The sequence below is a fragment of the Rhinoraja longicauda genome, chromosome 1, assembly GCF_053455715.1.
Source record: "Rhinoraja longicauda isolate Sanriku21f chromosome 1, sRhiLon1.1, whole genome shotgun sequence".
Taxonomy (NCBI): Eukaryota; Metazoa; Chordata; class Chondrichthyes; order Rajiformes; family Arhynchobatidae; genus Rhinoraja; species Rhinoraja longicauda.
This window is the reverse complement of record NC_135953.1, coordinates 19,278,756-19,303,201: the sequence shown is the minus strand read 5'-3', so window position 1 is coordinate 19,303,201 and position 24,446 is coordinate 19,278,756.

Sequence of the window (24,446 nt, the reverse complement as noted above, 5' to 3'; positions counted from 1 at the left end):
TAGGGCCCATTGGGACAACAGGGGTAATCTATTCAAGGAGCCAGAATGTATCAGTGGCGGTCTAAATGATGGTGGCGCAGCGGTAGAGTTGCTGCCCTACAGCGAATGCAGCTCCGGAGACTCAGGTTCGATCCTGATTACGGGCGCCGTCTGTACGGAGTTTGTACGTTCTCCCCGTGACCTGCGTGGGTTTTCTCAGAGATCTTCGGTTTCCTCCCACACTCTAAAGACGTACAGGTATGTAGGTTAATTGGCTGGGCAAATGTAAAAATTGTCCCTAGTGGGTGTAGGATAGTGTTAGTGTGCGGGGATCGCTGGGCGGTGCGGACCCGGTGGGCCGAAGGGCCTGTTTCTGCGCTGTATCTCTAAATCTAAAATAAAAAATCTAAATGAATACTTCTCAAATGTAATCACAAAGTGGGTTTAAGGGTGGATAAATTCTCAGGAATTTATTCCAGGCAGCTGTGGGAGACAAGGAAAGAGTTTGCTGAGGCTCCGGAGGAATCTTTTTTAACATTTTTGCTGGACACAAGTAAGATAACCAGAGGACAGGAAATGTGGCTTCCTTTTTCAAGAATGCAGCAGAAAAAAACAGATAAATATAGAAAAAAGATACAAAGTGCTGGAGCCACTCAGTGGGTCAGGCAGCATTTCCGGAGAACATGGATAGGTGACGATTCAGGTTGGGGCCCTTCTTCATTCCGAGGGAGTATTGAGGAACAGGAAGAACATAAGATCCTTTGAAGATGAGTACACAGATTGATAGTGTGGTTAGGAAGGCCTGCTGGCCTTAATTTGTAGTGGCACTGAAGTAGGACAATTATGCTCCAACATTATAAAACCTTGGTCAGAGTTCCGCTGGATTATTGCACACAGTACTGCTTGCCAAGGTCCAGGAAGGATTTGATAGTGTTGGTGGGAGTATAGAGGAGATTAACCAGAAAGTTGCCTAGGATGGAGCAGTTCCATTATGAGGAGAGAGTGGACATGATTGAGATATATAAAACAATGAGGGGTACACATAGGGGTAGGCTGCAAGAAATGTTTCCCCATTGCAGAGGTAAATGCACAGAATCTTTTACCCAGAGGAGGGGAATCAAAAACCAGAGGACATGAGTTTAAGGTGAGAGGGGAATGATTTAGTAGGAACCCAAGGAGCAATGTTTTTACACAGGGTGATGGGTATACAGAACGAAGTGCTGGAGGCGGTAGTTGAGGCAAGTACTATCATTCTGTTTAAAATCATTTGGGCAGGCACATGGATAGCATATGTTTAGCGGGATATGGGCCAAATGCAGGCAGGCGGGACTAGCGTAGATGGGGCATGTTGATCAGCATGGGCAGGTTGGGCTGAAGGGCCTGTTTCCACACTGTATGATGCTACGACTTTGAGACTGGAGGTAAATGAAAATAGAGAGCATAAGTTCAGGGTAAGTGGGGAGTGAGTCAGATGGGATATGACGAGGGCCTTCTTCACCCAGAGAGTGGAAAAACTTGGAATGTGCTGTCTCAAAGTGGTTGAAGCTGGATCATTGACAGCTTTTAGGAATTGTCTGGGCAAGCACTTGAAACGCTTCAGTGTAGATGGTCAGGTGCTGAGTGATGGGATTAATACAGAACACTATGTAGACACAAGGAACTGCAAATGCTGGTTTTCAAAACAACACAAAAAGTGCTGGTTGTTTCATGTATTCACTCCTCTCCACGTGGAAAAAATACTATTTGAGTTCCTGTTAAATGTTTCCCCTCTCAGATAAAACCGATGTCATCTGCTTCTTAATTCCTCAAATTTTCCAGTAGAAGATTTCTGCAAAACACAAAAACACAAGCTCAACGGGTTAGGTAGCATCTGCGGAGGAAATGAGGAGGTGAATTTTTGGTCGGGACCTTCCTTCTTCAGTCTGAAGGAGGGTTCCAACTGGAAACATCGCTTATCCATTCGCTGCAAAGATGCTGCCTGATCCGCTGAGTTACCCCATCACCTCTGTGCTCTACCGACAATCCCAACATGTGCAGTTCCTTGTATTTCCAGAATATTTTTGCTGTTATTTTTTAGGTGTGATTTGAATTTTGCTGTTTTCCAGTGCTTCATAAGATCATAATTGTAAATTGTAAAAACCTTTATTGTCACTACACAAAGTACAGCGAAATTAAAGCAGTCCAGATGATGCAATCACACACAGCAGACAGTACAAAGGATAAACCTTTATCCATAACAAGCTAAACCTAATCTACTGAATTAAACAAACTGACCTCTAATACAATATAGACAAAACAATTACAATACGGTCGAGGCAGTGTACAGTGCAATCAAGACAGCAAGTTATTGCACAGCAATGAGAGCTAACATATTGCAAGTGCCGTTTAAAAAAAAATAAAAAAAATAATGTGATTAAATATAAGGTGCGGTCGGTTGTAACATGTAATAAGTTTAGCAAATGTTAAGCAATATAAGTGCAGTAGAATGTAAACTTGTATTAAATTGAGGCTTATGTTTTCTGACAAATAACTGACAGTGTTCCGATCAGTTCCGTTCCTTCCATTCAGTTTTATGTGAGTGTCTGGCAGTGTTCAGCTCACGTATGACACTGGGGTAGAAACTGTTCTTGAGTCTATTAGTCCGCTGAGGTCATAAGGTCATAAGTGACATGAGCAGAATTAGGCCATTCGGCCCTTCAATTCTACTCCGCCATTCAATCATGGCTGATCTATCACTCCCTCCGAAACCCATTCTCCTGCCTTCTCCTCTGACACATCTGTAGAGATCTGTAGAGACAAGGCTGCTTATGACGTGTTAAAGTAATGGACAACAGACAAGGACCTGTTGACAATTTAAGGATAATTGTGAGGGTCAGAGTTTGCCGATTCCTTCGGCACTACCAACATTTTATGCTTGGTGTTTCCTCCATGAGTTCATTCTCTAATTTGTCCTATCTTTTGTGCTTTTAATGGGTGCTCAAAGTGACATGATTATCAGTGACTTTCAGCACTGCTGGGAGAAGTAATTTGGTGGTTTGTTTGCTAATTCAGAATATTGATCTTTTGGACAAAAACAATTTTCTGTTCATTAAACCTCCCACTGGAGAAATAAACTTTTCAGTTTTAATTCATGTTTCCGTGATGGACAATGAAGGCTGATAGTGGGCTGGGTGGAATTGGCATTCTCCTTAGTTTCCGTCATTACCTGTTTAAATTCAACCCAGCTATTTTCTTCCTGAGAGCTAAGATCCATAAGCAACAAGAAATTAATGGCATAGATAGCAACAAATAATTGTGGCTTTATCTCTGGCAGTAGGGCTTTGATTCACCACCAACAGATGGTATGGTGATATATCCTGTCTGTTGGTTGTTAAGTGAAGCTTGAAGTGAAATATGTTTATGTAATCTCCCTAAATCTCAATCCACTGACATTGATCAACAGGATGAAGCTACAATTAATATGGTATCATCTGGACTGAATCTTTCCTTGAAGGTGGGTGATAAATCATTTAGGAAATCAGGATATCATTTGGTGGCTGTTATCTAATGGATATGAAGACCGAGGCTGTTTTCTGGGGTTAATTCTGGGAAAACTTTAACTTGGGTTTAATTTCATAATTTATCGCAAACCTAAAATTGGTTATAACCTACGGTGGGACGAAATACTTGGCCTTATATTGTTGATTCTAACTAATCCAGTAAGAAGTTGATTGAGTGAAACACAAAGTGCTGAGGTCACTCAGCCAGTCAGACAGCATTTCTGGGGAATATACAGCAGTGCATCGGTAGGGATGCTGCCTCACAGTGCCAGAGATGTGAGTTTGATCCTTACTGCGGGTACTGTCTGTACGGAGTTTGTACGTTCTCCCCGTGACCATGTGGGTTTTCTCTGGAATCTCCGGTTTCCTCCCACACACCAAAGACGTACATGTTTGTAGGTTAATTGTGTTTGGTATAATTGTCCTTAGTGAGTGTAGAATAGTGTTAGTGCATGGGGATTGCTGGTGGGTGTGGACTCAGTGGGCCAAAGGGCCTGTCTCTAAACTAAACTAAAATTGGTTATAACCTAAGGTGGAACAAAATACATGACCTTATTTATATTGGTGATTCTAACTAATCCAGTTCGAATATGATTCAGTAAACCTCAAAGTGCTGAGGTAACTCAGCGAGTCTGACAGCATTTCTGGAGAGTATGATAGGGGGGGGCACATAGGCACAGCGGTAGAGTTGCAGCCTTACAGCGCCTGAGACCAGAGTTCGATCCTGACTATGGATGCTGTCGGTACTGAGTTTGTACATTTTCCCTGGGACCACATGAGTTTTATAGACAATAGAAAATAGGTGCAGGAGGAGGCCATTCGGCCCTTCGAGCCAGGACCACCATTCAATGTGATCATGGCTGATCATTCTCAATCAGTACCCCGTTCCTGCCTTCTCCCCATACCCACTGACTCTGCTATCCTTAAGCGCTACCTAGCTCTCTCTTGAATGCATTCAGAGAATTGGCCTCCACTGCCTGCTGAGACAGAGAATTCCACAGATTTACAACTCTCTGACTGAAAACGTTATTTCTCCAGGTGTTCCAGTTTCCACCCACACTCCAAAGACATACAGGTTTGAAGGTTCATTGGATTCTGTAAAATGTAAATTATCACTAGTGTGTTGGATAATGCTTGTGTGTGGGATGATCGCTGATCGGCGCGCTCGGTAGACCAAAGGGCCTGTTTTCGCGCTATATCTCTAAAGTCTAAAGTAAAGTCTGAAGGTGACATTTCAGGTCCGAACCCTTCTTTAAATCAGTCTCCTATCCTTGTTTTCCACCGATGGTGTCTAGCCCACTGAGTTAGTTCAGCATTTCTACTCCAAGATTCCATCCTCCGTAGTTCCTTGTGTCTCCATGAATATGATTCTGTTAGGTTAAGTTTGAGGAGAACAATGCCAAACTAGTGAATCACATGACTGCATGAACTACGGTTGTAGAATACTTGCATAATAGTTATATTATATAGCGATTATACTGCTGAATGATAAAGAAACCGTTGTTAGACTCTTCTTCCAGGCCAACATCCTTAGTATTGGGAGATCTTGGCCTGGAAGGAGTCATTGATATTCACGTCAGCTACATAGGGCAGGATGCACTCACATGCCCCAACCTCTCAGAGTAAATCTATGTCCTCATGTTCTTGATTCCCCAACCCCAGGAAAAGGATTGTGAGCATTCCCCACACCTATGACTCAATGTGATAGAGGGAAATATTTAGGTCTAGGAAGGCATGCCATACAAGCAAGCTGTTCTACCCTACACAACGTTAAGTTTGTTGAACGTTCATCCAGGCAAGTAATGACTTAAAGATTAATAGCAAAGATAGACACAAAAAACTGGAGTAACTCAGTGAGACAGGCAGCATCTCTGGAGAGAAGGAATGGGTGACGTTTCGGGTCGAGTCCCTTCTTCAGACTAGTTAGGGAAAAGGGAAACGAGAGATATAGATGATGATGCAGAGAGATAAAGAACAATGAATGAAAGATGTGCAAAAGAGTAAAATGATAAAGAAAACAGGCCACTGTTAGCTGTTTGTTGGGTGGAAACGAGAACCTGGTGCGACTTGGGTGGGGGAGGGATAGAGAAAGAGGGAATGTCGGGGTTACTTGAAGTTAGAGAAATCAATATTCATACCACAGAGCTGTCAGCTGCCCAAGCGAATAGCACTTGACTTGTGCCCTGTGGACGATGGAAAGACCCGGAGGTCAAGAGGTAAGTCATTTCCCACAGGATACCCACGTGTTCTGGTAGGCCCATTAGTCTTGTAACTGGTCTAGTTGCATCTCTGACCATTTATTGTCCTCGGGATACCGATGATGTGAATCTCAGCGTTGGTTATTTGAATACCAAGGAGAGGCGGTACTTGTGCCACAAGTGTTTGCTGCTAATGTTGTTTGGAATATACTGCTTGCTGTCACGGAATTCTTCATGTTCTCAGGACTTGCGAATGTAACTGAACGTTGCATTATCATTGGTGAGCATCCCAGTTTTATGGAAAGAAGGTCATTGATGTAATAACTGAGGCTGGTAACACTGGAGCATTTATAATATGTTTCCGTTTTGCTAATCTTAGGAGCCATAAATTATCTTACAATAAATAGATGATTCTTTTAACTTAAAGCAGTATCTGTGAAACTATATTAACCTTTTGTTTGCCATTGCTTCTAGAAATAATTGAAACTCTTTACATAGCTTAGTTTATTTTAGAACAGTGCGAAAACAGGCCCTTCGGCCCCCCGAGTCCACACCGACCAGCGATCCCCGCATACTAAAACTATCATACACACACTAGGAACAATTCAAAATTTTGCCAAGCCAAATAGCCTACAAGCCTGTGCATCTTTGGAGTGTGGGAGGAAAGCAGATCTCCAAGAGAAAACCCATACAGGTCACAGGGAGAACGTACAAAATGTACAACAGCACCCGTAGTCAGGATCGAACCTGGGTCTCTGGCGCTGTAAGGGCAGCAACTCTACCACTGCGCCAGTGATCCACCCAAAAGTCTTCAAACTTCACTCATAGTTTGATGCCAAAAGCTAATGCAGTATATAAACAACATAGAGGAGGGTCTGTGACATCAGCTGAAAATCTCCAAAGTTAGATTATAATGATTCATGCCAAGCTTGGTAGAAATCTGGAAACTGTCTAAATATCACAGAAAGGGGTAGTATTTCCAATTCAAGAATATCAAATAAACTCAATGATAGAAATAAAGTTTGAGCATAATTGTTTGCAATTAATTTGCATGGTATAGGTTCTAGATTCTCGCTGCATCTATAAAATCTGTTCAGTTTTGCTAAGATTTCACTGGAAGAAGCAAATCTAAGAATACTAATAGCAATCAATATTCCATCTGTTCAACTCTTTGTAATTTCTGAGACCATAAAAACAACATAAATCCAGTTCTGATCAAGTCTTTAACCTGAAAAATTGTTTCTTTCTGTAAAATGCTATCTGATGTTCTGAATGTTCCTAGTTCATTCGTTGTTTCTCCTGAAACATTTGTCTTGTGCCATCTTAACTCTTTGAAACAATTTTTTAATTCTCGAATGTTGCCCCAATATTTGATTTCTGGATCAGTGTGAGTGAAACAAAGCAGTTATGTGAAGAGTTTGGGTGGCTGGGTTTATTGTCATATATGTATTTATCATGACACAGAGAGGTATCACAAAATGCTGGAGTAACTCAGCGGGTCAGGCAGCATCTCCGGAGAGAAGGAATTGGGTGACGTTTCGGGTCGAGACCCTTCTTACTCCAGCATTTTGACAGGACAACATCATTTCTACATTTACACTGTCAAGACCTGTCCATATTTCTATGTCAAATATTATCGCACGATATGAATCAGATATGAATCCTCATAATCTGGCATTAGACGTAGAATTGGCAAAGGCGTTACGTGACATAATTCAGCAACCGTACCTTCCGACGCCCAAGGCACGAATCCTTTTTGCATCAAACCTTTGGAGAACGTTTCTTAACAATTGTCTGGTGATGTTGTTGCTTCCTGACAGATTAAAAACACCTTCAGGAGCACGCTGAGGAATTAAAAGAAGATCCAGTTAAGTGAGCGGAAACTCTTTGATGTTCCATTCAGCTCAAATGCTCTGTAAGGAATATCAATAGAGAAATATTTCTTTCACCAAAAAAACTGTCGACATTAAACTGTGAACAACTGTGCAAACTTTAAGCATGGCTTCAAGCCTTCAAATAAATCAACAGTTTGGATTTGAATGCAGAGAGGGATAAAGAAAAAAATAAAGAGGAGGAAGGAGTAATAAAGGACTACTGTAAAGGAATAAGAGAAATGTTATTACAATCCTGGGTGTCCGTGACTGCACGAGAGCACTTATATGCACTCATAACAAGAGGAGTTGAGTATAGGAGCAAAGAGGTCCTTCTGCAGTTGTACAGGGCCCTAGTGAGACCGCACCTGGAGTACTGTGTGCAGTTTTGGTCTCCAAATTTGAGGAAGGATATTCTGCTATTGAGGGCGTGCAGCGTAGGTTTACTAGGTTAATTCCCGGAATGGCGGGACTGTCATATGTTGAAAGACTGGAGTGACTAGGCTTGTATACACTGGAATTTAGAAGGATGAGAGGAGATCTTATCGAAACGTATAAGATTATTAAGGGGTTGGACACGTTAGAGGCAGGAAACATGTTCCCAATGTTGGGGGAGTCCAGAACAAGGGGCCACAGTTTAAGAATAAGGGGTAGGCCATTTAGAACTGAAATGAGGAAAAACTTTTTCAGTCAGAGAGTTGTGATCTGTGGAATTCTCTGCCTCAGAAGGCAGTGGAGGCCAATTCTCTGAATGCATTCAAGAGAGAGCTAGATAGAGCTCTTAAGGATAGCGGAGTCAGGGGGTATGGGGAGAAGGCAGGAACGGGGTACTGATTGAGAATGATCAGCCATGATCACATTGAATGGCTCGAAGGGCCGAATGGTCTCCTCCTACACCTATTGTCTATTGTCTATTTTGTTAAAGCAGCCAGGCAGATACTAGGCTTCCATTCACATAAAAAGAGCATCAACACTGAAAGAACGATTACTCTGCCGAAAATAAATCTGATTTTCAAAAACAAATCATGAAAGTCACAACCAAACAAAATGCTGAGTGAAAAATAAATGTTAAGTTGATACTTTGTTGAGGTAGTTTAATTATCTTCAATTTTACTGCTATTTCTAAATGGAAGAGTATTTGACTGTGTGTTTAAGAATAAGGGGTAGGCCATTTGGAACTGAGATGAGGAAAAGCTTTTTCACCCAGAGAGTTGTGAATTTGTGGAATTCTCTGCGTCAGAAGACCGTGGAGGCCAATTCACTGGATGTATTCAAAAGAGAGTAAGATAGAGTTCTTAGGGCTAGCGGAATCAAGGGGTATGGGGAAAAGACAGGAACGGGGTACTGATTGTGGATGATCAGCCATGATCACATTAAATAGCGGTGCTGGCTCAAAGGGCCAAATGGCCTACTCCTGCACCTATTGTCTATGTATGTATCTATGTAATATGTAATGTATATGTCCTTATATAAAGTGAAACATGATGTACTTCCATGTATGCAAGTAAAATGTGACACAGTGTGCTTCCACGAGCATTATGAATGATTGTAAATTATGCTTGTGTGTACAGTTTAGGGCCTTGTCCTTAAGGCTTAGAAGGTTTGTTTACTATTGTCACATGTACCAAGGTACAATGAAAAGCCATGTTTTGCATGTTATCCAAAGAGATCAGATATACCATGCATAGATACAATCAGTTCACACTCAAGTACAATGCACAGAGCAAAAGGGAAGATACAGAGTGCAGAATATAGTTCTCAGCATTGTAGTGCATTGTAGTGCATCAGTTCCATTGAAGTCCGATGTCCTCAATGGGGTACAGGGGAATCGAACAGTATCCTAGCTTATGGGATGATGTTGGGAAGCCTGATAATGGATGGGAGGAAGCTCTTTCTGAGTCTGGTAGTTGGTGCTTTCAAGCTTCTGTACCTCCTGTCAAATAGGAGCAGGGAGAAGAAGGAATGACCGGGGTTGCACTATTCTTTGATTATGTTGGCTGCTTTTCTGAGGCAGTTAGGTGTAGATGCAGTCAATGGTGAGTAATCTGGTCTACGTGATGGACTGGACTTCATCTGCAACTCTCCGGATAATATATAGATGTTTGCATATGCACATAAGTACGTACATAGTTCTTGCGTACTTTGAGTTCTTTTGCCATATAATCAGGTGTATAAGTCACTATTATTTGGGAAATTCAATTCTATCATATGGAAAATGCATACTTCTTGAAAAATTCCAACTATCATTTCATAAAATGTCCTATATCCTCATGATTTGTCATCATGGTTTTATACATGGTGACATTGTGTCTCAGGAAATTCATTGAGTTTTTTGAAGTAACCACGAAGGTTGATGAGGGCAAGTACATAGATGTAATCGATATGGATTTCAGCAATGCATTTGATATGGTTCCACATGGTAGACTGTTCTGGATGGTTGGATCACATGGAACTAGGGTACTAACTGGGTGCAGAATTAGCTTCTTGGTAGAAAACTAAGGATGGTTGTTGAAGGTGTTTTTGGACTGGAGACCTGTGACTTGTGGAGTGCCTCAGGGATTGGTGTTGGGCTTATTGTTGTTTGTTACCTATATCAATATATGATGGTTCGTAAGTATATCAATATATGATGATTCATAATTTTACTGATGACACTAAGAGAGGTGATATCATAGACAGTGAGGCTGGTTATCAAGAATTGCTGTGGGTTATTGAACATCTGGGCAAGTGGTCCGAGGAATGGCAAATGGAGTTTAATTCAGATAAGTGTGATATTTTGTGAAATCAAACCAGGGCAGGGCCTTCACAGTGATTGGTAGGGCTCTAGGGAGCTCTGCAGAGCAGAGATGCTTAGAAGTTCCCTTAAAGTGCCATCGCAAATAAATAGGGTGAAGAAGGCTTTTGGCATGTGAGCCTTCATCAGTTGGGGAATTGTATATAAAAGGTGGGATGTTAGGTTACAGTTGTACAGGGCGTTGATGAATCACACTTCGAGAATTGAGTTCAGTTTTGGTCACATCCAGAGGGGTCATAGAAAGTAGTTGAGGCAGATACAATATAATACAATGTAAAGACATTTGGACAATAACATGGACGTACAGGTATGTGGGTAAATTGGCTGGGTAAATGTAAAAATTGTCCCTAGTGGGTGTAGGATAGTGTTAATGTGCGGGGATCGCTGGGCGGCACGGACTTGGTGGGCCAAAAAGGCCTGTTTCCGGCTGTATATATATGATATGATATGATATGATAAAGGTTAAGAGGGATATAGGCCAGGCACAGGCAAAATAGATTAGCTTAAATTGGTTGGAATGAACTGCAGATGCTGGTTTACACCAAAGATCAACACAAGATGACCCATCTAAGCTGAAGATGGAAACAAAATGCTGGAGTAGCTCATCGGGACAGGCAACATCTCTGGAGAGAAGGAATGGGTGAAGTTTCGGGTCAAGACCCTTCCTCAACGTCACCCATTCCTGCTCTCCAGAGATACTGCCTGTCCCGTTGAGCTACTCCAGCATTTTGTTTCCATCTTCAGCTTAGATGGGTCATCTTGGTCAGCATGAATGAGTTGGGCCAATGGGCCTGTTTTAATGCTGAGTGACCCTATGACTCTGTGACACTATGTGAGAACCTTTTCTCTGCAAAAACACTGCCAAAAATGCTCATAATAATCAGTATCTGGATATTGCCAGCAAGGCCATCATTTATCACTCATCCCTCGTTACTGTAAGAAGGTGACTACAATTTGCTTTATTTACTTTGACACCGAAGAAAGCAATTCTCCTGTCTGAAGAAGGGTCTCGACCCGAAACGTCACCCATTCCGTCTCTCCTAGATGCTGCCTGACCTGCTGAGTTACTCCAGCATTTTGTGATACCTTCGAAGAAAGCAATTCAATCAGTTAGGTCTATGGTACCTTCCAGCACAGCAGTCTTATGAAGTTTATTCATTTGGCGCATTTGGAAAGCAATGACAGGATCGGTCAAAGTCAGCATGGATTTATGAAGGGGAAATCATGCTTGACTAATCTTCCTGGAATTTTTTGAGGAGGTAACAAGTAGAATGGATAAGGGAGAGCCAGTGGATGTGGTGTATCTGGACTTTTAAAAAGCCTTTGACAAGGTCCCACACAAGAGATTAGTGTGCAAAATCAGAGCACATGGTATTTGGGGTAGGGTATTGACATGAATAGAGAACTGGTTGGCAGACAGGTAGCAGAGAGTAGGAATTAACAGGTCCGTTTCAGAATGGCAGGCAGTGACTATTTGGGTGCCGCAAGGCTCAGTGCTGGGACCCCAGTTATTTAGAAATATATATTAACGATTTAGGCGAGGGAATTAAATGTGACATCTCCAAGTTTGTGGATGACGCAAAGCTGGGTGGCAGTGTGAGCTGTGTAGAGGATGCTCGGAGGATGCAGGATGACTTGGATAGGTTGGGTGACTGGGCAGATGCATGGCAGATGCAGTATAATGTAGATAAATGTGAGGATATCCACTTTGTTGGTAAGAACAGGAAGGAAGATTATTATCTGAATGGTGTCAGATTAGGAAAAGGGGAGGTGCAACGAGACCTGGGTGTGCTTGTACATCAGTCACTTGAAAGTAAGCATGCAGGTACAGCAAGCAGTAAAGAAAGCTAATGGCATGTTGGCCTTCATTGTGAGAGGATTTGAGTTCAGGAGTAAAGAGGTCCTTCTGCAGTTGTATAGGGCCCTGGTGAGACCACATCTGGAGTATTGTGTGCAGTTTTGGTCTCCTAATTTGATGAAGTACATTATTGCTATTGGGGGAGTACAGCGTAGGTTTACCAGGTTAATTTCCGGGATAGCGAGACTGACATATGACAGAATGGGTCGGCTGGGTTTGTATTCACTGGAATTTAGAAGGATGAGAGGGGATCTTATAGAAACATATAAGAATCTTAAAAGATTGGACAGGCTAGATGCAGGAAAAATGTTCCCGATGTTGAGGGAGTCCAGAACCAGGGGTCACATTTTAAGAATAAGGGATAGGCCATTTAGGACTGAGATGAGGAAAAACTTTTTCACCTGGAGAGTTGTGAATCTGTGGAATTCTCTGCCATAGAAGGCAGTGGAGGCCAATTCACTGGATGTTTTCAAGAGAGAGCTAGATTTAGCTCTTAGGGCTAAAAGAATCAAGGGATATGGGGGAAAAGCAGGAACGGGGTATTGATTTTAGATAATCAGCCATGATCATATTGAATGGCGATGCTGGCTCGAAGGGCTGAATGGCCTACCTCTGCACCATTTTTTCTATGTTTCTATTCCCCTTATTTCCCTATAACCTTTCAATTTATTCTCTGTCACATGCCCATCAACTCTCCTTTAACCATTAGCCTCCACTATGGTTAATTCAGAGTAGCCAGAGCCTTGAGATGCTACAATTCTGGTGATGATGTTATGGTCATGCTGCCATTGCAGAGGTTGATTCAGGTATCAGACTCAGTGGCAATATAGGAGCAATGGTACATTTGCACATCAGGATAGTATGTGACTTGGAGGGGAACCTGCAGGTGACTATGTCTATCTGAGTCTAAGGCCCTTGTTGTTCTTGGGTCAGGTTCACAGCTTTGCGAGGTGTGTTAGGCTACTCCAAGCAAGTAATTGTGGTGGGTTGCAGTATAATGTGGATAAATGTAGAATTATTCATTTTGATAGCTGTAACATGAAGGCAGATTATGTTCATAAAGTCATAAGTTCTAGGAGAAGAATTAGGCCATTCGGCCCATTATATCTACTCTGCCATTCAATCATGGCTGATCTATCTTTCCCTCTCAATCCCATTTTCCTGCCTTCACCCAATAACCCCTGACAACTTTACTAATCCAGAATCTGTCAATCTCCGCCTTAAATTATCCATTGACTTGGCCTCCACAGCCGTCTGTGGCAATGAATTCCACAGATTCACCACCCTCTGATGAAATAAATTCCTCCTCATCTCTTTTCTAAAGGCAAGTCCTTTTATTCTGAGGCTATGGCCTCTGGTCCTGGACTCACCCACTAATTTCCACGAATGGAAACTTCCGCTCCACATTCACTCGAGCCAGGCCTTCCCCTATACAATAACTTTCAGAGGTCCCCCCTCATCCTTCGAAATTCCAGCGAGTACAGGCCCAGTGCCTTCAAATGCTCGTCTTAAGTTAACCCAATCATTCCTGGGATCATTATCTGAATTTACTATCTTAGTAGATTTCAAAAGGCAGAACGGAACAATAACTGGGTGTCTTTGTGCACCATTCACTGACGGTAAACATAGAGGTGCAGCAAGCAATTAAAAAGGCGAATGATATGCTGGGTTTCACAGTGAGAGCGTTTGAGTGGTGAAGCAGGGATATCTTGCTGTGCCGTGGGCTCGGTGGGCCGAAGGGCTTGTCTCCACTCTGTAACTCTAAACTAAACACGGGCAGCATCTGGCTCTTTTTACATGATGATTACATTTATGTGCCCTGTAACTTTTTGTTTAGAAACGGTTCCAGACGTGGAGGAGGAATGTCGTTGTAAATGAGGGATAATGGCCATAGTGTAGTTGGGTCCCTGGTGTGTAGAACAAAGAAGCTAAACCAATAGCCCAGTGTTTGCACCATTGCAGTATTACAATGAAAGAGCTGGGAATGTATCCCTGCTATTAGGTGCCAGTGTCTGTGAGCAAAATTGTTCATTTCAGCTGCAATAACATTCCAACAGTTCATTTAATGTTTTCTCTGTGTTTGCTTGTCGAACTCTGTTGAATGCAAAATCTGCCACATGCAACCTAGCTGAGTTTAAAATCTGGGTCATTGTGCAATAATACGGTAGCTTAGATGTTGAAGGTATCACAAAATTCTGGAGTAACTCAGCGGGTCAGGCAGCATCTCGGGAGAGAAGGAATGGGTGACGTTTCGGGTCGAGACCCTTCTTCAGACTGATGTCTGGGGAGGGGGCGGGACAAAGAAAGGATGTAGTTGGAGACAGGAAGACAGTGGGAGAACTGGGAAGGGGGAGGGGAAAGAGAGGTACGGAGAAGCTATCTAAAGTTAGAGAAATCAATGTTCATACCGCTGGGGTGTAAGCTGCCCAAGCGAAATATGAGGTGCTGTTCCTCCAATTTGCAGTAGGCCTCACTATGTCAATGGAGGAGGAGGCCCATGACAGAAAGGTCAGACTGGGAATGGGAGGGCGATTTGAAGTGCTGAGCCACCGGGAGATCAGGTTGGTTAAGGCGGACTGAGCGAAGGTGTTGAGCAAAACGATTGCCGAGCCTACGTTTGGTCTCGCCAATGTAGAGAGGTTGACATCTGGAACAGCGGATCCAGATATCAAAAAAAAGTATCTGCTGTTCCAGATGTCAACTGCTCTACATCGGCGAGACAACATGCAGGCTCAGCGATCGTTTTGCTCAACACCTTTGCTCAGTCCTCCTTAACCAACCTGATGTCCCGGTGGCTCAGCACTTCAACTCCCCCTCCCACTCCCAGTCTGATCTTTCTGTCATGGGCCTCCTCCATTGTCATAGTGAGGCCCACCGCAAATTGGAGGAACAGCACCTCATATTTCGCTTGGGCAGTTTACACCCCAGCGGTATGAACATTGACTTTGCTAACTTTAGATAGCTCCTCTGTACCTCTCTTTCCCCTCCCCCTTCCCAGTTCTCCCACTGTCTTCCTGTCTCCGACTACATCCTTTCTTTGTCCCGCCCCCTTCCTTGACCCAAAACGTCACCCATTCCTTCTCTCCAGAGATGCTGCCTGACCCGCTGAGTTACTCCAGCATTTTGTGATACCTTCGATTTTTACCAGCATCTGCAGTTATTTTCCTACGTAGCTTAGATGTTAGTCAGGACAGTCAAAGAAAGACAGGATATGCAGGGAATTGCAGATGCTGGAATCTTGAGCAAGTCAAGTCAAGTCAAGTCAAGTTTATTTGTCACATACACATACACGATGTGCAGTGAAATGAAAGTGGCAATGCCTGCGGATTGTGCACAAAAAAGAATTACAGTTACAGCATATAAATAAAGTTAATAAGTTACTATAGTGTAGACAAAAATTTAGTCTCTGGAGTTATAAAAGTTGACAGTCCTGATGGCCTGTGGGAAGAAACTCCGTCTCATCCTCTCCATTTTCACAGCGTGACAGCGGAGGCGTTTGCCTGACCGTAGCATCTGGAACAGTCCGTTGCTGGGGTGGCAGGGGTCCCTCATGATCTTGCTTGCTCTGGATCTGCACCTTCTGATGTATAGGTCCTGCAGGGGGATGTGTGTAGTTCCCATGGTGCGTTCTGCCGTACGCACTACTCGCTGCAGGGCCATCCTGTCCTGGGCAGAGCTGTTCCCAAACCAGACTATAATGTTGCCGGACAGGATGCTCTCTACAGCCCCAGAGTAGAAGCAATGAAGGATCCTCAGAGACACTCTGAATTTCCTCAGTTGTCTAAGGTGGTAAAGGCGCTGCTTTGCCTTACCCACCAGTGCGGCAATGTGTGTTGCCCATGTCAGATCCTCTGTGATGTGGACTCCCAAGTATTTAAAACTGCTCACCCTATCCACAGTAGACCCATTTATCTCCAATGGCGTGTACGTCCTTGGATGTTTTGCCCTTCTAAAGTCCACAATCAGCTCCTTCGTTTTAGTGTAATTCAAGAGGAGGCTATTGTCCTGACACCAGAGTGCCAGATCAGCCACCTCCTCCCGGTAGGCCTTCTCATCGTTGTCGGAGATCCGGCCCACCACCACAGTGTCATCAGCAAACTTGATGATGGAGTTTGAGCTGAACCTGGCCCCACAGTCATGTGTGTACAGGGAGTACAGTAGGGGCTAAGGACACAACCTTGGGGGGATCCTATGTTCAGGGTGAGGGAGCTAGATGTGTGTTCCCCCATCCTGACCACTTGGGGCCTGGCGATGAGAAAGTCCTGGACCCAGGCACACAGAGGGGTGCTAAGCCCCAGTTCCAGCAGCTTCTCAACCAGTCTGCTGGGGACTATTGTGTTGAATGCTGAACTAAAGTCAATGAACAGCATCCTCACATAGCCCCCCTGGCTGTCCAGATGAGAGAGAGCGGTGTGTAGAACCTGGGAGACCGCATCATCCGTGGACCTGTTCGGACGGTATGCGAACTGTAGTGGATCCATGTTGCGAGGAAGGAGGGCGCAGATGTGCTTCTTGATTAGCCTCTCAAAGCATTTCATGACAACCGAGGTGAGGACCACCGGTTGGTAGTCATTTAAACACGCTGGAGAGGCATTCTTTGGCACCGGTACAATGATGGATCTTTTGAAGCATGCAGGGACCACGGACTTGGCCAAGGAGAGGTTGAATATTGTGGTAAGCACTGGAGCAAGCTGAGTAGCACAAGACTTTAGCACTCGCCCAGATATACCATCTGGGCCTCCAGCTTTCCTCATGTTCACACGCGTCAGAGCCCACCTCACCTCATGCTCGGACACCGAGAATGTGTGCACATCCCCGGCGGTGGATCCCCCTCCCGCCTCGCTAGCCAGCGCCCCTTCGGTGCTGTTTTTAGACGGCGAGCTGGTGGTGTTACCCGTCTCAAACCGTGCATAAAAAGAGTTCAGGTCATCAGCTAAGGAGGAGCCGGCACTTCCGGGTGCTGGACCTGTAGCTAGTTATAGTCCATAGCCCCTGCCAAAGGTGCCTGGTGTCCTGCTGCTCCATCTGTGACTCCATCCTGTCCCGGTACCTCCTTTTTGCATCCTTCACCGCCCTTCGCAGTCGGTAGGACTCTCCCTTGTAGTCGTCCATGTTGCCGGATGCCAGGCCAGAGTTGTAAGCAGCGGTGCGAGCATTCAAGGCCACGCGAATAGACCTCTCCACCCAAGGTTTTTGGAAACCAACTGCTGTGATGCTGGGAAGATTAACGAGTCATGCAGACTGGAAACAGGCCCATCGGCCCAACTCATCCACGCCGACCTAGATGCCCATCTGAGCTAATCCGATTCACCTCCATCCCATTGCAGACATTGGACTTTGTTTCTGGAACTGGCACACTGCAATGCTGAGATCTATGTTTTGCAGTCTGTATCTTCCCCTTTGCTCTACCTATTGTACTTGAGTTTGACGATTGTATTTATGTATAGCATTATCTGATCTGATTGGATAGCAGGTAAAAAAAAGCTTTTCACTCAGTTTATCTCGGTTTAGTTTATTGTCATGTGTGCCGAGGTACAGTGAAATGCTTTTGTTGCACACTATCCTGCCAGTGGAAAGACAATACCTGATTACAATTGAGCCATTTGCAATGTATGGATACATGTTAAGGGAATAATGTTTAGTGCAAGGTAAAGCCAGTAAAGTCCGATTAAGGATAGCCCGAGGGTTATAAATGAGGTAGATAGTAGTTCAGCACTGCTCTCTGGTTGCAGTAGGATGGTTCAGTTGCCTGATAATAGCTGGGAAGAAACAGTCCCTGAATCTGGAGGTGTGTGTTTTCACACTTCCATACCTTTTGCCTGATGGGAGAGGGGAGAAGAGGAAGTGACCAGGGCGCGACTCGTCCTTGATTATACTGCTGGCCTTGCTGAGGCAGCGTGAGGTATAAATGGAGTCAATGGAAGAGAAGTTGTTTTGCGTGATGGTCTGGGCTACGTCCAAAATTCGCTGCAATTTCTTGCGGTCTTGGATGGAGCTGTTCCCAAAACTGTACCATTGAATGCTGGACAATAATAAACCTAAACCTAAACCCAAACCAAATCATGGTCTGCCATTCTATATGATTTGCGTTCATCTGTTTTCTGTAGTGGAGAATTCCACAGGCTCACCACTCTCGGAGAGAAGGAATTTCTTCATGGTAAAATTTCCCTGTCACCTTGAATTCTCTGTGCAGTTATCTGAGGAAAGATGTTCTTGCTATGGAGGGAGCTCAATGAAGGTTGACCGGACTGATTTCCAGGGATGGCAAGATTGATGTATAGGGGAGATTGGGTCAATTGGGCTTCTATTCACTCATGTTTAGAAGAATGAGAGGGGCTCTCACAAAACCTATTAAAAAATTCTAACAAGACAAGACAAGACAGATTAGATGGCTGGGGAATCCAGGGCCAGAGGATAAACGTTTAGAGATAAGCGGAAAGCCGTCTAGGAGTGAGATGAGGAGATTTTGTTTTCTCTCAGAGTGTGGTGGCCTGTGGAATTCTCTCCAACAGAAAGCGGCTGAAGCCAAATCAAACAATGGCAGAACAAGTTTAAAGGGCTAAAATGTCGTCTCCTGCTCCTATTCGCATGTCGATAAATTTTGTAGATAGTCCACACTGCAACCACAGTGAATCAGGGTGATATATTGTATATTGCTTTTATTGCTTTGCTTTCACCAAGGCATTTGACTTCGTCAGCAGAGATGGCCTATTCAAGGCTCTCCCAAAGATCGGCTGCCAACCAAAACTACAGAGGATGATAGAATCCTTCCACATCAACACGAAGGGGACAGTGCAGTTCAATGGCAGTTTCACGGAGCCCTTCGACATCCGCAGTGGCGTCAAACAAGGCTGCGTCCTCACTCCCACACGCTTTTGGATTTTCTTCGCTCTGCTCCTGAAACATGCCTTTAGCACCGCAACAGAGGGGATCTACCTGCGTACTAGATCAGATGGCTTCAGAGACATGTTGTGTAAGAAAATAACTGCAGATGCTGGTACAAATCGAAGGTATTTATTTCACAAAATGCTGGAGTAACTCAGCAGGTCAGGCAGCATCTCAGGAGAGAAGGAATGGGTGACGTTTCGGGTCGAGACCCTTCTTCAGACTGATGTCAGGTGGGCGGGACAAAGGAAACTACATCAGAGACATGTTGTTCGCCGATGACGCAGCAGTTGTGTCCCACACGCAGCAGGAACTACAGTCATTGATGGACCGCTTCTATCGGGCTTGCAAGGACTTTGGGCTGACCATCAGCCTGAAGACGAACGTCCTGGGACAGGATACAGAGGCACCGCCTTGCATCACCATCGACGACTACGAACTCGATGCCGTCCATCAGTTCACGTACCTCAGCTCTACCATCACCGACAACCTCTCCGTGGACACAGAGATTGACAAGAGGACCGGGAAGGCAGCTACAACTCTCGCTCGCCTCACAACTCGAGTGTGGACCAATCCAAAACTGACAGTGAAGTCAAAGATAGCAGTCTACAACGCCTGTGTCAACAGCATGCTGCTGTACGGCAGTGAGACATGGACAACATATGCCAGACTGGAGATAAGGCTCAACACCTTCCACCTTAGAAGCATCCGCCGTATCCTGGGTATATTCTGGCAAGACAGAGTGTCCAACGTGCTGGCCTTCCGAGTATGTACACTCTACTCAGGCAGCGCAGGCTGCAGTGGCTGGGCCATGCCCACCGCATGGAGGATGGCCGTATTCCAAAAGACATCCTCTATGGAGAGCTGACATCTGGGAGGAGAACCATCGGCCGCCCCCAGCTACGTTACAAGGATGTCTGCAAGAGAGATTTGAAGGCGCTCGACATCGATGTGGATTCCTGGGAGAGCCTTGCAGCTGACCGCACAAGGTGGAGAGGGACCCTGAACCAACATCTCAAAACGGGGGAAGAGAAACCGATGAATGCAGCGGCAGACAAGCGGGCACGCAGAAAGGAGCGCAGCAACTTCAACAGACCAGAGACCACACACAAATGTGACCTTTGCGACAGAGACTGTCACTCCCGCATTGGTCTCTTCAGCCACGAGTGATGCTGCTCTAGCCGAGGTGTGGAGCAAGCAGCCAACTAGGATGCATCACCCATGGTCAGCCATGACCGAGGGGGGCCTAAGAAGAAGACCAGGATACAGTGAAGAACTTTGTTTTGCCTGTTATCTAGGCAGATCATACCATACATGAGCACATCAGACAGTGCAAAAAGAGAAACTAAACAGAGCGTAAAATGTAAAGTGTTATAGTTACAGAGAAAGTGTAGATACGAAATATGCAAAGGCCCAACGAGGTAGGTTGGAAGATTGGGAAATACATCCTGAGCATATGCAAGGTCCATTCACGAGTCTGATAAAAGTAGGGGCAGAAACTGTTTGCGGGTATGATGGTACATGCTTTCAGGCTTTTGTATCTCTTGCCTGACAGTAGAGGGGAGGGGAGGGAATGACCAGGGTGTGTGGTCCTTGATTATTTTGGCTGTTTCCTCAATGCAGCAGGGTATAATATAGAGCCTTTGGGGAGGGGGGAGATGGCTTTGAAGTGTCAGGAGGTGAGCCAAATGCCATTGCAAGCCTGCCTCTGACCTGGTTTAATAGCTGCAGAATCTTTGTGGCTAGTGACACATAAAGGCTGAGGCTGCAAATAATGATATTGCGAAGGGAAGAACTGCAGATGCTGCTTTAAATCGTAGGTAGATACAAAATGCTGGAGTAACTCAGCGGGTCAGGCAGCATCCCTGGAGAGAAGGAATGGGTGACGTTTCGGGTCGAGACCCTTCTTCAGACTGTCAATTGTAGGCGATTACACGTTCTCCTGTCATTGAATTTGTCATTGGCACAAATGTTGCTTGTCATTTACCAGCTTGCGATGAGCAAATTTGCTGCTAGGATTGCAAGGTTTTTAAAAAGCTTACAAATTAAAGTTTAAAATGTTAACATTTTAAACATTTTTGGTCATTCAATAAATTCCTAGAAAATTACTTTGCAATTGAGATTTTGTAATAAATCAAGTCATGTTAGACATTAATTCACATGATTTAAAAATATCATGCTGATTGTTTTGGTTTAAATATCAAAATTTTATCCATCCTTGTAAATGATATTATTTTTTTTTTTAATGGACATCATCAAGTGAAATTAAGTTATCATTGTTCAAACTCTACTTCATCAGCTGGTCAATTCACTTGTCAGATGATAAAATAATGTTTAAGACACAGGTGTTCCTTCATTTTTAAACATATTGGTGTCGGGTTTTATTATGCAGCTACTTTTTCAGGAGGATTGGTTTGAAATTGGCCAAAATTGCCAATTAAATCCATCTCATATTGATTTTCCTTGAGTTGCCCATCAGGATCCTATTAAATCTTTCCCCTCTTACCTTAAACCTATGCCCTGTAGTTCTTGATTTCCCTACGTTGGGTAAAAGACTTCATGCATTCACCCCATTTATTCCCCTCAAGATTTTTTACACAAATGTGTATCATACGGTCATGTGTGATAGGAGAATTAGGCAATTCGGCCCATCAAGTCTACTCCGCGATTCAATCATGGCTGATCTATCTCTCCCTCCCAATCCCATTCTCCTGCCTTCTCCCCACAACTGGCACCCGTACTAATCCAGAATCTATCTATCCCTGCCTTAAAAATATCCATCCACTGGAATTTAGAAGGATGAGAGGAGATCTTATCGAAACGTATAAGATTATTAAGGGGTTGGACTCGTTAGAGGCAGGAAACATGTTCCCAATGTTGGGGGAGCCGAGAACAAGGGGCCACAGTTTAAGAATAAGGGGTAGGCCATTTAGAACTGAGATGAGGAAAAGCTTTTTCAGTCAGAGAGTTGCGAATCTGTGGAATTCACTGCATCAGAAGGCAGTGGAGGCCAATTCTCTGAATGCATTCAAGAGAGAGCTGGATAGAGCTCTGAAGGATAGCAGAGTCAGGGGTAATGGGGAGAAGGCAGGAACGGGGTACTGATTGAGAATGATCAGCCATGATCACATTGAATGGCGGTGCTGGCTCGAAGGGCTGAATGGCCTCCTCCTGCACCTATTGTCTATTGTCTATTGTCTATTGTCTATTGAGAGGATTGTGCGCAGATGGTTGGAAGTGGTTTGGATGGGAGTTGAAGGGACCTAAAGTGTCGTTCAGTCAACCTGCAGACACATTGCACAATGTTTCAGGTTTCACCTGTGTTTCATTTTTCATTGAACTTGGATCTTCTTCCGAACTGAACTGTGGTGCTGAGGGAAGGAACTGCAGATGCTGGTTTACACCAAAGATCGACACAAAATGCTGGAATAACTCAGCGGGACGGCAGCATCTCCGGAGAAAAGGAATAGTGTCTGTCATGTCTGAAAATGGGTCTCAACCCGAAACGTCACCTATTCCTTCTCTCCAGAGATGCTGCCTGACCCACTGAGTTACTCCTGCATTTTGTGCCTATCTTTGAACTGTGATGCTACTAGATACAATTTCCAGTCCTTCAATTTAACTTCCAATAGACAATAGGTGCAGGAGGAGGCCATTCGGCCCTTTGAGCCAGCACCGCCATTCAATGTGATCATGGCTGATCATTCTCAATCAGTACCCCGTTCCTGCCTTCTCCCCATACCCCCTGACTCCGCTATCCTTAAGAGCTCTATCTAGCTCTCTCTTGAATTCCTTGGTGTTTTTCTGTCATTTGTGTGCATGGCATTGAACTACCTCTGAATACAAAATGTTTCCTTGTTAAGCCCAAATTCTACCTTTCCTTTATTGAAACAAAAGTGAATAATTTCACATTTTCTTACATTATGTTCCCAAGGCTCCTTTTCTTTTTTTCTCAGTTATTAAACGTTCTTGTCCTAGAAACAGAGAAAATAGGTGCAGGAGTAGGCCATTCGGCCCTTCGAGTCAGTACCGCAATTCAGAATCAGTACCCTGTTCCTGCTTTCTCCCCATATCCCTTGATTCCGTTAGCCCTTAGAGCTATATCTAACTCTCTCTTGAATACATCCAGTGAATTAGCCTCCACTCCCTTCTGTAGCAGAGAATTCCACAGATTCACAACTCTCTGGGTGAAAATGTTTTTCCTCATCTCAGTCCTAAATGGCCTACCCCTTTTTCTTAAACTGTGACCACTGGTTCAGAACTCCCACAACACCGGGAACATTTTTCCTACATCTAGCCTGTCCAATCCCTTAAGAATTGTATATGTTTCTATAGACAGCACTGTATCTAACTTTCTCTTGAATCCCCCCCAGCTGACTCTCTTGTCTTTAATGGGCTGAAAGATGTTTCCTTCTTCTTCTTATGTTCTCAATAATATATGCAACTCAGGTCACTGCCCTGTTATTTTGAACTGAACTGGACGGTGGGGTCTGAGTGTAAAGATAGATAAGCACTGCAGGAACAATGTTTTCTTTATTGGTCTACGACAAAAGATTTGATTCGTGCCACACGGAAATATCTGCCTCTCCATTTACAAATGAAGCTGATCTGGATTTGCACCAATTCTGAGTTCACATTTCAAGCATCCTTTCCTTTGGAGAGAAAACAGGATATTACTTGGAAAAAAAACTAGGAGTGTTTAGTTTAGTTAAGTTTAGAGATACGGCGCGGAAACAGGCCCTTCGGCCCACCGAGTCCGTGCTGACCTGCGATCCACGCACACTAACACTATCCTACACACACTAGGGACAATTTACAACAATTTTACCAAGCCAATTAGCCTACAAACCTGTACGTCTTTGGAGTGTGGGAGGAAATCGGAGCACGCGGAGAAAACCCATGCAGGTCACAGGAAGAACGTCCAAACTCTTTTCAGATAGCACCCATGGTCGGGATCAAACCCGGGTCTCTGGCACTGTAAGGCAGCAACTATACCGCTGCACCACTGTGCTGCTCTTATACTACTGTCTATGTGCATGTTAGCACAAGTGGCCAAGACTGAATTTCCATCCTGTCGCTTTTCAGATGAAATATTCCGGAGAACTATTCTGCTCAGCTAAGTGTTAAAGATTTCATCGCAGTATCTGTAGAATAACAGATGGGTGACCAGGCAGACAGAGGCCATTCAGCCCACCTGCCATGATGCATTAATGCAAAGGTAATCCAGCTAATCTAACTTCCCCTTCCTCTCCCCTTGGTCGTGCAGTTTTTTTACCATTCAAGTAATAATGCATTGCCTTTGAGGACACTGCAGCTGAACTT